The following is a 13,185-nucleotide window of genomic DNA, read 5'->3' as shown; positions in this document are numbered from 1 at the left end:
AGCTGTTTTGAGAAGCCACCAAGGGCAAGCCCAGTGAGCCAGACACACCCTGGGGCCTCCTAGACCTTGATCTGTGGTGAAGAATCTGGGAGGTCCTGGGGGAGGAAGTGGATTTCGAGGTAGGTCCCAAAGCGGGGCCTGGGAGAGGTGGGTTAGAGCTGCAGGCCTCTAGGAGAAAGAGGCCGAGAGGGGCATGCCCTTGTTCTGGTGTGTTCTGGGGTCAATTTTGGAAGGAGACCTTTGGATGAAATAGGAGGTTCAGAGTCAAAAGGAAGTGACTTCTGTGTGCTGGTCCCTTGCACTGAAGCCACAGAGGGCTAGCAGAGAGGTAAGGTTAAGACTTGGTCAAGGGGGTGGAGTTTATTTATTAGTTAATTTTTTAGTTTTTTTAAGTGAGATGAGGGGAGATAGTGAGACAGACTCCCACATGCCCACAACTGTGATCCACATGGCAACCCTATCAACTTGCATTCAATAGATCTGTTTTTAGTGCCTGAGGCTGATGCAGACCAACTGAACTATTCTCAGTGCCAGGGGCCACACTTGAATCAATGGAGCCACTATCCTTACTGCCCAGGGCCATGCTTCAATCAATGGAGCCACTGTCAGAGGGGGAAGAGGGAGAGGAGAGATGGGATAGAGGGAGGGGTAGAGAAGCAGATGGTAGCTTTTCCTGTGTGCCTTGATGGGAATCAAACCCAAGACATCTATAGGCCAGGCAGATGCTCTATCCATTGAGCCAGCTGGCCAAGGCTTATTTAAAAAAAAAAAGTTTTGGCCTGACCTGTGGTGGCGCAGTGGATAAAGCGCCGACCTGAAAATGCTGAGGTTGCCGGTTCGAAACCCTGGGCTTGCCTGGTCAAGGCACATATGGGAGTTGATGCTTCCAGCTCCTCCCCCCTGTCTCTCTCTCCTCTCTCTCCCCCTCTCTCTCCTCTCTAAAATGAATAAATAAAATAAAATAAAAAGTTTTATTAATTGATTTTTTCAGAGGGGGCTGGGAAGAGGAGCAAGAAGTATCAACTCATAGTTGCTTCACTTAGGTTGGTCATTGATTGTTTATGTCCTATGTGCCTTGAACCAGCAAGCCCAGGATTTCAAACCAGCCTCAGCATTCGAGGTAGAGGCTTTATCCACTGTGCCACCACAGGTCAGGCAAGGGGGCAGAGTTTAATTAGGGAGTGTCGGGGCTCAGCTGGGAATGGGAGGGCTGAACCAATGAAGAGATGGGGCAAAGCCAGGGATGGATACAGGTTGGGGCTGGATTCCACCTGTAGCCCACAAGGGACCAGCATTTGGCTACATGCTTCCCTATCCCTCTTCCCTAGGATGAGCCTCAGGAAAATATTTCCAGGTCCCCCTTGGGTAGGGTTGGGGGAGATAGGCATAAGCCTAGGCTGGCTAGAAACCTCTGGGAAGTGCACCCTGGCCCCAGATGAAGTCACTAATGAGATCTCGGTGCCAGCTGTGCCTCTTGAAAATTTTCAGTCTTCCCTTAAAGAGGTGGACCAGTATCCAAGGAAGTCACTCTGTGTAGTTGCTATCTTGTATGAGGTCCAGTTGAATGCACCTCCTGAAAGTTTAAAGTCCTGAGTGCACTTTAAAGTTTCACTCCAGAAGGGTGAGGCAGTGAAGCCAGACAGGGTAGTCTGCAGCATTGGTGCCAGGGCCTGTGTTGGGCCCACTGAAATTGTTGAGAAGTGTTCCTCCAGAGGCAGGGATCAGGGTGGGCTGGGCTAGATGTCCCAGGGATGATGTCAGGGAGGCCCCAGTTGTACATGCAGCACCTGAAGGTGGACCCAAGTCCTCTTCCAAAGGCAGGCTCTGTTTTGGGCTGGCCAGGGAAACTGGCAGAAGTTGTCCTGGGTCCTCCCTCTGTCCTGCATGGGGCCTGATGGCTGGATACATCTCTGTAAATCTCTCTGAGACTCGGTGGGCACCAGGCCAGGCTGGAGTTCTGCGTGGATCTTGATATTGGACCCACCTGGTGGTGCCTTCTGAAAATGTCCCCATGTCCCCATCCAAAGGAGAGGCACTGGTCTGATCTGGACAGGTAGACCTGTGGAAGGTGCCATGGGCTCAGATGCTGTTATTTTTTGGTTCCAATTATTAGGGGTACCTTCTGAAAAGTTTCTGTGACCTTTTGTGGAGTCCAGGACTGAATTACAGTTGCTGGATGTGCTCCCCGCCCCTATTTTTATCAGTTTTCCTTTGGAGGAGGCAACAGACCTTAGCTGTCTGGGGAGGAGCAGGAAGACTTTTCAGTCCAGCCATGGTCACCTCTGGGCCCTATGAATCACACATGCCTCCGGAAAGTGTTTCCAGCTCCCCCTTGAGAGGGAGGCAGTGGCTAAGTGGGCTGGGGCCACGGTAGAGGGTGTCCTGGGCCCAGCTGCTGTCCTGTGTAGGGTTGGGTTGCCAGATGCACTACTTGGAAATATTTTGTTGGAATATCCTGGCCTGACCTGTGGTGGCGCAGTGGATAAAGCGTCGACCCGGAAATGCTGAGGTTGCCAGTTCGAAACCCTGGGCTTGCCTGGTCAAGGCACATATGGGAGTTGATGCTTCCAGCTCCTCCCCCCTTCTCTCTCTGTCTCTCTCCTCTCTAAAAATGAATAAAAAAAATAAAAAAAATGATTATCCTAAGTTGTTTATAAGGTAAGAATTTTACAAGCATTACTTATATTAGTGGAGATGGTGGAGGTAGAGAATACTGCAACTTCTCTAAGCTTCACAGCAAGAACCACCAATAGTGTGACTTGTGGCCCTTTTTAAGATCACGGCTCTTGCTGCCTGCAGATGTCAGCCTTCCATCTCCCTGTGCTTGTGGACTACTTTGGTAATCCACTGGGTGACAGGATTTCATCTGATGGCTTGATGGAATCGATCAATAAGTTTAACCTCAAAGAATTTGTATGTAGAATCTTCACCAATCCACTAAGAATTCAGGACTCAGAGCTCCACAGTGGCACCCAGCTCACTCCTTGGCAACAGACTGAAGGCTAAGAGCAAATTTTAGCTGGTTAACGCCATGATGGACAGGCTTGCCATAGGTTGCATCCTTAGGAACTGGGTGTTTGCAGCCTCTGGGACACACACAAAGCTATATGATGTAACCTTTTTTTTTCTTTTTTTTGTATTTTTCTGAAGTTGGAAATGGGGAGGCAGTCAGACAGACTCCTGAATGTGCCCGTTTGGGATCCACCCGGCATGCCAACCAGGGAGCGATGCTCTGCCCATCTGGGGCCTTGCTGTGTTGCAACCAGAGCCATTCTAGTGCCTGAGGCAGAGGCCATAGGGCCATCCTCAGTGCCTGGGCCAACTTTGCTCCAGTGGAGCCTTGGCTGTGGGAGGGGAAGAGAGAGACAGAGAGGAAGGAAAGGGGGAGGGGTGGAGAAGCAGATGGGCGCTTCTCCTGTGTGTCCTGGCCGGGAATCAAACTCGGGACTCCTGCATGCCAGGTCGATGCTCTACCACTGAGCCAACTGGCCAGGGCCTTTTTAAAAAAAATTAATTTATTTTTTATTAAGTGAGAGGCAGGGAGACAGAGAGACAGACTCCTCCATGTGTTCTGACTGGGATCCACCCAGCAGGCTCCCTATGGGGTAATGCTCTGCCCATCTGGGACTTTGCTCTGTTGCTCAGCAACTGAGCTTTTCTTAGCACCTGAGGCGAAGACCATTAAACCATCCTCAGTGCCTGGGGCCAACTCACTTCAATCAAGCCATGGCTGCAGGAGGGGAAGAGAGAGAGAGAGAGTGAGAAAGAGCGAGAGAGAAGCGAGAGGGGTAGGGGTGGAGAAGCAGATGGGAACTTCTCCTTTGTGCCCTGACTGGGAATTGAACCCGGGACACTCACATGCTGGGCCAACACTCTACCACGGGGCCAACTGGCTGGGGCAGGAGATACCTTCTAAGCCAATTGTGGAGAAACAGCTTGTCTGGTCAGTGATAATGATAAGGTGCCAGGTCTGGCCTTAATGTTGCAATAGGTCATGATTGTCTCATAAACCTTCTGAAAATGTTTCCAAGTCTGCTTCCTGGAAGGGAGGCACTGTCCTGGGCCAGTAGGAACACATTTTGAGGGCATCCTGGACATGGTTGTGGTCCTTCAAGGGGCTTGTTTGTTGGAGGTGCCCCCCAGCTGTTTTTAAGTCTCCATCGGTGGAGGTGTTGGCCCTAGTCATCTGATTCAGATCACAAAGATATTTCCAATGTCTAGGGAGTCTGGCGGGCTTGCTGATGGTACCTGGGCCAAGCCTCAGTTTGCTGTGGGTTGTGCTCACAGAGACTATGTTTCAAAAGTTTTCTGAGTCCCTCTTTGGAGGCTGGGACTGAACAGGGAGGCCTAAGGAGGGGGACCTCCACCTAGCCATGGTCCCAGGTGGGGCCCATTTATTTATTTATTTATTTATTCATTCATTCATTTTTAGAGAGGAGAGAGAGAGGGTGAGAGACAGAGAGGAGAGAGAGACAGAGAGAAGGGGGAGGAGCTGGAAGCATCTACTCCCATATGTGCCTTGACCAGGCAAGCCCAGGGTTTCAAACCGGCGACCTCAGCATTTCCAGGTCGACGCTTTATCCACTGCGCCACCACAGGTCAGGCCCAGGTGGGGCCCATTTTAGTATGTTTCAAATTTTTCTAATCTTTGCTGCCCCCAAATCCCATGCCTGGACCTTTGAGGGTTACCTTGGGAGAACTCACTGGTCACTGTCCTGTATGAGGTTTGGTTATCCAATCCAATATGCTCCCTGAAGGCTTTAAAAATTCTTCATCTCCGTAATGTTTGGAGGCAGAGGGAAAGGGCTCTGGCCTCCTCGGCATCATACCTCTGGTGCCGACAGTTTCTAGTCTGCCAGTTCCTTCAAATGTTAGGACACGGCTAAATAAGGTAAAATAAATAAAAATAAAATATCTCCTTCATGTTTGGGGCACAGGCCATGTCTGGCCAAGGAGGCCTGGAGGGTGCTCTGGGTATGGCAGTGGTCCCACGTGGGTTTCATTCATTTGGAACATCTCTCAAAATGTTTTTTTTTTTTAATATTTATTTATTTATTTATTTATTTATTTTACAGAGACAGAGAGAGAGTCAGAGAGAGGGATAGACAGGGACAGACAGATAGGAACGGAGAGATGAGAAGCATCAGTCATTAGTTTTTCATTGTGTGTTGCAACACCTTAGTTGTTCATTGATTGCTTTCTCATATGTGCCTTGACTGTGGGCCTTCAGCAGACTGAGTAGCCCCTTGTTGGACCCAGCGACCTTGGGTCCAAGCTGGCGAGCTTTTGCTCAAACCAGCTGAGCCTGCGCTCAAGCTGGCGACCTCGGGGTCTCGAACCTCGGTCCTCTGCATCCCAGTCCGACGCTCTATCCACTGCGCCACTGCCTGGTCAGGCTTCTTTTTTAAGTGAGAGAAGGCAGGCTTTCAGGAGGTTTTGTTTAAAAGCAAATGTCCCACCTGACTGGTGGTGAAACAGTGGATAAGTCATTGACCTGGAATGCTGAGGTTGCTGGTTTGAAGCCTCAGGCTTCTCTGGTCAAGGCATATGTGAGAAGCAAACTGATGCTTACTGACACCCCCACCACCCCCATTTCTCTCTTTCTCAAATAAATAAATAAAATCTTAAAGAAAAAAAAAAGGCTAACATCCCCTGCCCTAGCCAGATATAGCTCAGTTGGTTAGAACATCATCTGGGAGCACAGAGGTTGCTGGTTTGATCCCTGGTCAGGGCACATACAGAAACAGATTGATATTCCTGTCTCTCTCTCTCTCAAAAAAAAAAAAAAAAAAAAAAAGCCAAAGGCCTGACCAGGTGGTAGCATGCAGTGGATAGAGCTTCGACCTGGGACACTGAGGACCCAGGTTCCAAACCCGGAAGTCGCTGGCTTCAGTGAGGTGTGGACAGCTTGAACGTGAGATCACAGAGATGACCCTATGGTTGCTGGCTTAAGCAAGGGGTTAGGGTCCCCAAACTTCTTACACAGGGGGCCAGTTCACTGTCCCTCAGACCGTTGGAGGGCCACCACATACAGTGCTTCTCTCACTGACCACCAATGAAAGAGGTGCCCCTTCCGGAAGTGTGGCGGGGCCGTAGTTTGAGGACGCCTGTCAGAGCGACCCATATCTCCAGTCAAAGCATGTATGAGAAGCCATCAATGAACAACTAAAAGTGGTGCAACTACTAGTTGATGCTCATCATCTCTATTCACCTCTCCCTCACTCTTTCCCCCTCCTCTCCTTCTCTCTCTGTCTCTCTCAAAACAAAATAAAACAAACAAAAAAGCTAACGTCCCTGGAGCGGTTAGTCCCCACCCACCTGCTAAAGCTTGTTCTGCTCCCTGGTTGTCACTCAGAGAAACGGTAGGCGGGGCCTTGTGAAGTATCCAATGACGGGTGCGGTAAGAGGGAGACGCTCAGCAAACCGCGTGGAAGCTCCCGGCTGCGCTCTGTACGGGTGTTCGCTACCTTTGAGGGTCCACGTTAGTCTCGTTATGACTTGCGCCTTCCGCGGAAGCTATTGAATAAAAGGACGACGCCGGTGGACCCAGAAACCTGGAAATGGTGATTGTGTGGAGCCGGGTGTCCCAGGATAGGGACGAGGGACTGGTTGGACCCGGCTTTGGCGGGACGGGCCTCCCCACTATCAAGTCCGGAATTTGTGGACTGGAGTCTCCAGGTGCACCTCTCGAACCTCAGTCCCTTCCTGTCTGGTCACTGCGTAGGCGACTTCGGCCCTGGAGCCTCTCTGGGCTGCTTTGCGCTCCCAGCCCCACCCATATGGTGAAGTGACCACGGGGAATGTCATCAGGGGACAGTCGTGACTCAGTCTGCGGGATTTCTGGGTGGGAGGAGCTGTGGTCTGTAGGGTTCCCAGCCCTCCTTTCTCCCTCCGGGATTCTTTTCTTCTGAGTTTTCCAGTTGTTCGGGAAGTAAGGTCGCAAATCCAGGACTCTGTCCCCCCCAGCTTAGCTCTACTTGGGGGGAGCAATAAGTTTCTAAATTTCCAGATCTATGATGTATGTATGTATGTAAGAGGATGGTGATAGACTCCCGCATGCACCCCCACCGAAATCCACCCTGCAACCCTATCTGGGGCCAATGCTCAAATCAACTGAGCAATCCTCAGTGCCTGGGTCCAATGTGCTGGAACCAATGGAGCCCTGGCTGCAGGAGGGTGAGAGAAAGTGAGAGAAAGGGAAAGGTGGAAGAAGCAGATGGTCACTTTTCCTGTGTGCCCTGACTGGGAATCGAACCTGGGACTTCCACACACGTTGTTCACTCTCTACTGGCCAACCAGCCAGGGCCCCCACATTCTTTTTAAAAAATATTTATTTTGATTTTAGAGAGAGGAAGGGTGAGAGAGGGAGAGAGACAGGAATCTCAATCTGTTCCTGTATGTGCCCTGATGGGAGATCCAATTGGCAACCTCTGTGCTTCTGAAGGATGCTCTATGGAACGATTTTGCCAGGGCCCTCCTGCACGCGTTCTTTTTTTAAAGTGAGAGGGGGAGAGATAGAGTAACAGACTTCTGCATGTGTCTCCACTAGTATCCACCCCGCAACCCCAGTCTTGTGCCGATGTTCAAATCAACCAAGCTATCCACATTGCCTGAAGCCGCTAGGACCAACTGAGTTATCCTCAGCGCCTGGGTGATGCTGGAATCAATCGAGCTATTGGAAAGGGGAAGAGAGAGAGAAGGGGGAGAGAAAGGGGAAGAGAAGCAGATGGTTGTTTTTCATGTGTGCCCTGACTGGGGATTGCACCCTGGACATCCGCTCACCTGAGCCAACCTGTCAGGGCACCTCTTGCATAGGCCAAGTTCCCCTTTCCGATTCACAGCATCATTATCAACTATTTGTTTATCATTTTCCCAGAGTCCTGGATGGCTCTTTTTAAAGATTATCTTGTCCTGACTATTTTACATGAGAGGAAAGCTGAGAGAATACCGCTTTGAAAAACTTAAACTCAGTTGCTTGAAATCCTTGCACCTCTTTCCCCAGGACCTTCCCTGGGCACAGGCATCCATCCTATGGGAAGTCCTTTGGGTGGAGGATCCTCTTTGGAAAGTTTCCTGATTGTTTTGTCCTGTGAGCATGGTGCTGCCTGGTTTTGTCCACCTGAAAAGCCTTATTTATACCTTTTTCAGTAAAATATATTAAGGGGTAAAATATACTAAGACAGTATAAAACAGTGGTCCCCAACCTTTTTTGGGCCACGGACTGGTTTAATGTCAGAAAATATTTTCATATGCAACTTTATTAGAAGCGTCCTCTTAACATCGCACCAACAACATAACATGAGTAACATCCTCTCTGCCTCCAAACACTTTCCAGTCGCTAAGGTAATGTTTAAACATGCCTTAAAAATAAGATACAACACAAAAACAAATATAAAGTGCATGAAAAATACAACTCACCATTGTTATGAATATTGTAAGTTAAGGGTTATTTATTATAATGCTTATATAGAATGAGAGATAGTAGCCTATCTCTCAACAACCATAACGCTAAATCAGTGGGAGCCCTGAGCTTGTTTCTCTGCAATAAGACCTTCTAGGGGTAATGGGAGACAATGACACCTGAAGTGTGTTGCTTATGTCCAGTCTATTCCGTAATTTTGTTTTGGTTACTGTCACTGCAAAAAAATCCCGCTTCACACAAATAGGATGTCGGAAATGGCAACAGGGTTCTTAGTGCTTTGTGGCGATCTCGGGGTATTCTGCCATGACTTTAATCCAGAACATCGGCCGAGTTCTAGTCTCGAACATATTTTTAAGGCCGCCGTCATTTGCGATCTCTGGTAGTTGATCCTCTTCTTGCATAAACACGCTGGATTCACCTGGTTTGTTGATAAATGGATCGCAGATCCATTCCTTGGCAATTCGTGGGTCTTTTGTAGTTGGGAAGTAGCGTTCAAACTCTTTTAAAAGCAAATACAGGTGATCGTGCACCAGCTGGGACAATGAAGGCTTGGGCTCAGTCTCTTCCAAAATTCCTGCGAATGTTTGAAACATGTCAAATATACCCCTGTTCATGCGTCGTCCCCACAAATCCAGTTTAGCTTTAAATGCAGCTACTTTATCTGCCAACTTGAAGACAGCTGTCATTTTCCCCTGAAGTGACCAATTGAGTTCATTGAGAAGGTTAAATATGTCGCACAAGTAAGAGAGTTTTGTGACCCATTCCTCGTCACTGAAATGTGCTGCTAGCGGTGACTTTTTTTTTCTTTTTTTTTTTCTTTTGTATTTTTCTGAAGCTGGAAACGGGGAGAGACAGTCAGACAGACTCCCGCATGCGCCCGACCGGGATCCACCCGGCACGCCCACCAGGGGCGAAGCTCTGCCCACCAGGGGGTGATGCTCTGCCCCTCCGGGGCGTCGCTCTGCTGCGACCAGAGCCACTCTAGTGCCTGGGGCAGAGGCCGAGGAGCCATCCCCAGTGCCCGGGCCATCCTTTGCTCCAATGGAGCCTTGGCTGCGGGAGGGGAAGAGAGAGACAGAGAGGAAGGAGGGGGTGGGGGTGGAGAAGCAAATGGGCGCTTCTCCTATGTGCCCTGGCTGGGAATCGAACCCGGGTCCCCCGCATGCCAGGCCGACGCTCTACCGCTGAGCCAACCGGCCAGGGCCGGTGACTTTTTTTCTAAGAGAAATTTCTGCAGCGGCTCTCATAATTCAAACACTCTGGCCAGGGACCTCCCTTGGGATAACCATTTTATTTCTGTATATAAGAGAAGGTGTCTGTGCTCCGCGTTCATTTCCTCACAAAGCTGCTCGAACAGGCGCGAGTGAAGGGCGTGTGCTTTGATGTGGTTAATAACTTTAACATCATTCAATACGCTGTTAAGTTCTGGTGGTATATTTCGGCTGGCCAGCATTTCCCTATGAATGACACAATGCGTAGACTCGCATTCAGGTGCAACCTCCTTAATCTGAGGAGTTAAACCAGACATCCTTCCAGTCATGGCAGCAGCTCTATCTGTACATATGCCGAAACAAAAAGACCATTTCAGTTTTCCTGATATATAGTCATCCAGTGATTTAAATAGTTCTGCGGCTGTGGTTTTGGTTGGCAATGATAGTGCACATAACATATCCTCATGCACATCCTCTTGATGAAGATAACGCACGTAAACAAGTAGCATTGCCTTGTTGTCAATATCTGTAGATTCGTCAACCTGGAGAGCATACCACGGTGATTTATTAATCCTTTCCAACAATTGTGATTCAATGTCCTCTATTTCCTCAATGCGCCATGTGACGGTGGTAGCCGAAAGAGGCATCTGTGCTACCTTTTTAACCGCAGCCTCTCCTAGAAGTTCACAACAAATGTCTTTAGTGGCTGGAAGGATCAATTCTTCACCAATGATGAATGGCTTCTTAGCCTTAGCAATACGATTAGCCACCAAGTATGATGCTTTCAGTGCACTCGCATTTATTGATGTAGTGGCCACCAGTAATTGTTTCTGTCCTTCTTGTTCATGCTTTTTTCTTTCGAAATACTCAGAAGGCTTGTCTTTTAAAGTAGGGTGCTTGGTCTCCAAGTGGCGAAGCAGTTTTGAAGGCTTCATTGCCTCATTACTTAGCCAGTCGCCACATATTATGCAGAGCAGCCTTGGTGCATGAGAATCACCAGCTGCAATAAATCCATACTTTAGGACTCCTGGTATTGTCTGTTAAAGAAGCCTTCTTTTTCTTCGAGGTCGTAGGTTCTTCTTCTGTCTCCTCACTGGCCCTTTTCCATTTCGCAAAAAAACTTTCAATGGAATTTTGTTTTTCACTCATTTTGCTAGTTTATGGGTTTAATTTTAGAGGCAACGTATCACATGACCGAGACAGGTGTCAAGAGTGAGTCTTAGATGGATGTAACAGAGGGAATCTGGTAATTTTTAAAAAATAAAACATCCTTCAGACTTAAATATAAATAAAACAGAAATAATGTATAAAATAAGTTATTTATTCTTTCTCTGTGGACTGGTATCAAATGGCCCACAGACTGATACCAGTCCGTGGCCCGGGGACCACTGGTATAAAATATTTCCAAACAGACAAGAAAGAGGTGTATTTCAGAAAAAAATGTTTTAGTACTACATGCATTTGTGTAGAATTATTTTTCCACTCTTCTGCCAGACATATGTAGTAAGTTTCTGAGGTCCGTTTTCCACTTTGGGTGTTTTCAAATAAAATTCCAGGTCCAGATTTGCAGAACATATGCATTAAAGTATGATTATTTACAATACTTTCCCTCTAAATAGAAACAACTTGAACAGAATATGTTTTTTGTTGTTGTTGTTTGTTTTTTTAAAGAGAGAGAGCCAGAGAGAGGGACAGAGACAGACAGGAAGGGAGAGAGATGAGAAACATCGACTCATAGTTGCAGCATCTCAGTAGTTCATTGATTGCTTTCTCATATGTGCCTTGACTGGGGGGCTCTAGCCAAGCCGTGACCTTTGGGCTCAAGCCAGCAATCATGGGATCATGTTTATGATCCCACGCTCAAGCTGGTGAGCCTGTGCTCAAGCCAGCAACTTTTTGAGTTAGTGTTTTCTTTTTCTTCAGATAAATAGCCAGAATTGGGAGTTAGATCATATTGTAGTTCAATTTTAGTTTGTTGAGGAATTTCCATACTGTTTTACATAGCAGCTGCACCAAAAATTGTGTATATTCTGAGTTGAGAGTGCCTGGCAGAAGAGCAATGCTAAAAATTGCATCAAGATGCCTAACCAGGAGGTGGCACAGTGGATAACGTGTCAACCTGAGATGCTGAGGACCCAGGTTCAAAACTCTGAGACATGACTCCATGGTCGCTGGCTTGAGCAAGGTGGTCACTGGCTCGGCTGGAGCCCCTCAGTCAAGGCATGTATGAGAAAGCAATCAATGAACAAAGAAGGCCCTGGCCAGTTGGCTCAGCGGTAGAGCGTCGGCCTGGTGTGCGGGGGACCCGGGTTCGATTCCCGGCCAGGGCACATAGGAGAAGCGCCCATTTGCTTCTCCACCCCGCCCCCCCTCCTTCCTCTCTGTCTCTCTCTTCCCCTCCTGCAGCCAAGGCTCCATTGGAGCAAAGATGGCCCGGGCGCTGGGGATGGCTCCTTGGCCTCTGCCCCAGGCGCTAGAACTCGGCTCTGGTCGCTGCAGAGCGACCCCCCGGAGGGGCAGAGCATCGCCCCCTGGTGGGCAGAGCGTGGCCCCTGGTGGGCGTGCCAGGTGGATCCTGGTCGGGCGCATGCGGGAGTCTGTCTGTCTCTCCCCGTTTCCGGCTTCAGAAAAAAAAAAAAACAAAAACAAACAAACAAACAAACAAAAATGAACAAAGAAAGTGCTGCAATGACAAGTTGATGCTTCTCATCTCTCCCTTCCTGTCCGTTTCTCTCAGTAAAGACTATAGTTTCTGTGAAAGACTTGAATGGAATAGGACCCCATCTTTCTCTGGTGCTAGGTTTGTATTGTCAATTTACCCAAACCCAAAGGCCTCAGTTGATATGTTTGCTAAAGAGCAAGTGACTGTGTGTGCATATATATGTGTATGTATATGTATGTGTGCATAGATTGTGTATGTATATGTATATATATGTGTGCATATATATGCATGTCATATATAAGGTCTACCGAAAAGTTCTGTCCATTTTTGGAATAAAACAAAATACAAATTTTTCTTACCGTCAATAAACCTTATTAAATAATATAATTGCCATTATTATTGATTTCTTGCCAGCCTGAGGGCAATTTGTATATCCCATTTTTGAAAAATGTTTTATCTTTTAATGTAAAAATTGAACCAGTGCTTGTTTTATATCTTCTTCACTTTTGAATTTTTTGCCCTTCAAAAAATTTTGTAAGGACAAAAACAAGTGATAGTTGGAGGGTGCTAAGTCTGGGGAATATGGTAGATGCGACAGACATGCTTCTGTAGCATTTCTTCCTTGTTGAAATTCGTAAAAATTATAGTGGCGTAAATGAACTTTATCAGTAGCCATGAGTACACTATCGCTTCACACATAAGACTAACGTGAATCAACTTTGTTTTAGTTAATTTGCTACGTCAGTATGTATACATTAAGTGATAAAAATAGGCACACATGCTCCAAATAAACATGTGCTTACGTGTCAAAACTTGTTGTGATAGAAACGGACAGAACTTTCCGGTAGACTATACACACACACACACACACACACTTCTTATTTTTTTTG

At 47.7% G+C, this 13,185-nt stretch overlaps 1 pseudogene; it reads left to right on the top strand.

The window, feature by feature from the left end:
* Positions 1-4,768: 4,768 nt before the first annotated feature.
* LOC136321155 (small nucleolar RNA SNORA57) lies at positions 4,769-4,882 on the top strand (annotated as a pseudogene).
* Positions 4,883-13,185: the final 8,303 nt, after the last annotated feature.

This window comes from Saccopteryx bilineata, chromosome 1 (genome assembly GCF_036850765.1).
Source record: "Saccopteryx bilineata isolate mSacBil1 chromosome 1, mSacBil1_pri_phased_curated, whole genome shotgun sequence".
Lineage (NCBI taxonomy): Eukaryota > Metazoa > Chordata > Mammalia > Chiroptera > Emballonuridae > Saccopteryx > Saccopteryx bilineata.
The sequence above is the reverse complement of the archived record's forward strand: the minus strand, read 5'-3'. Positions and strand labels throughout refer to the sequence as shown.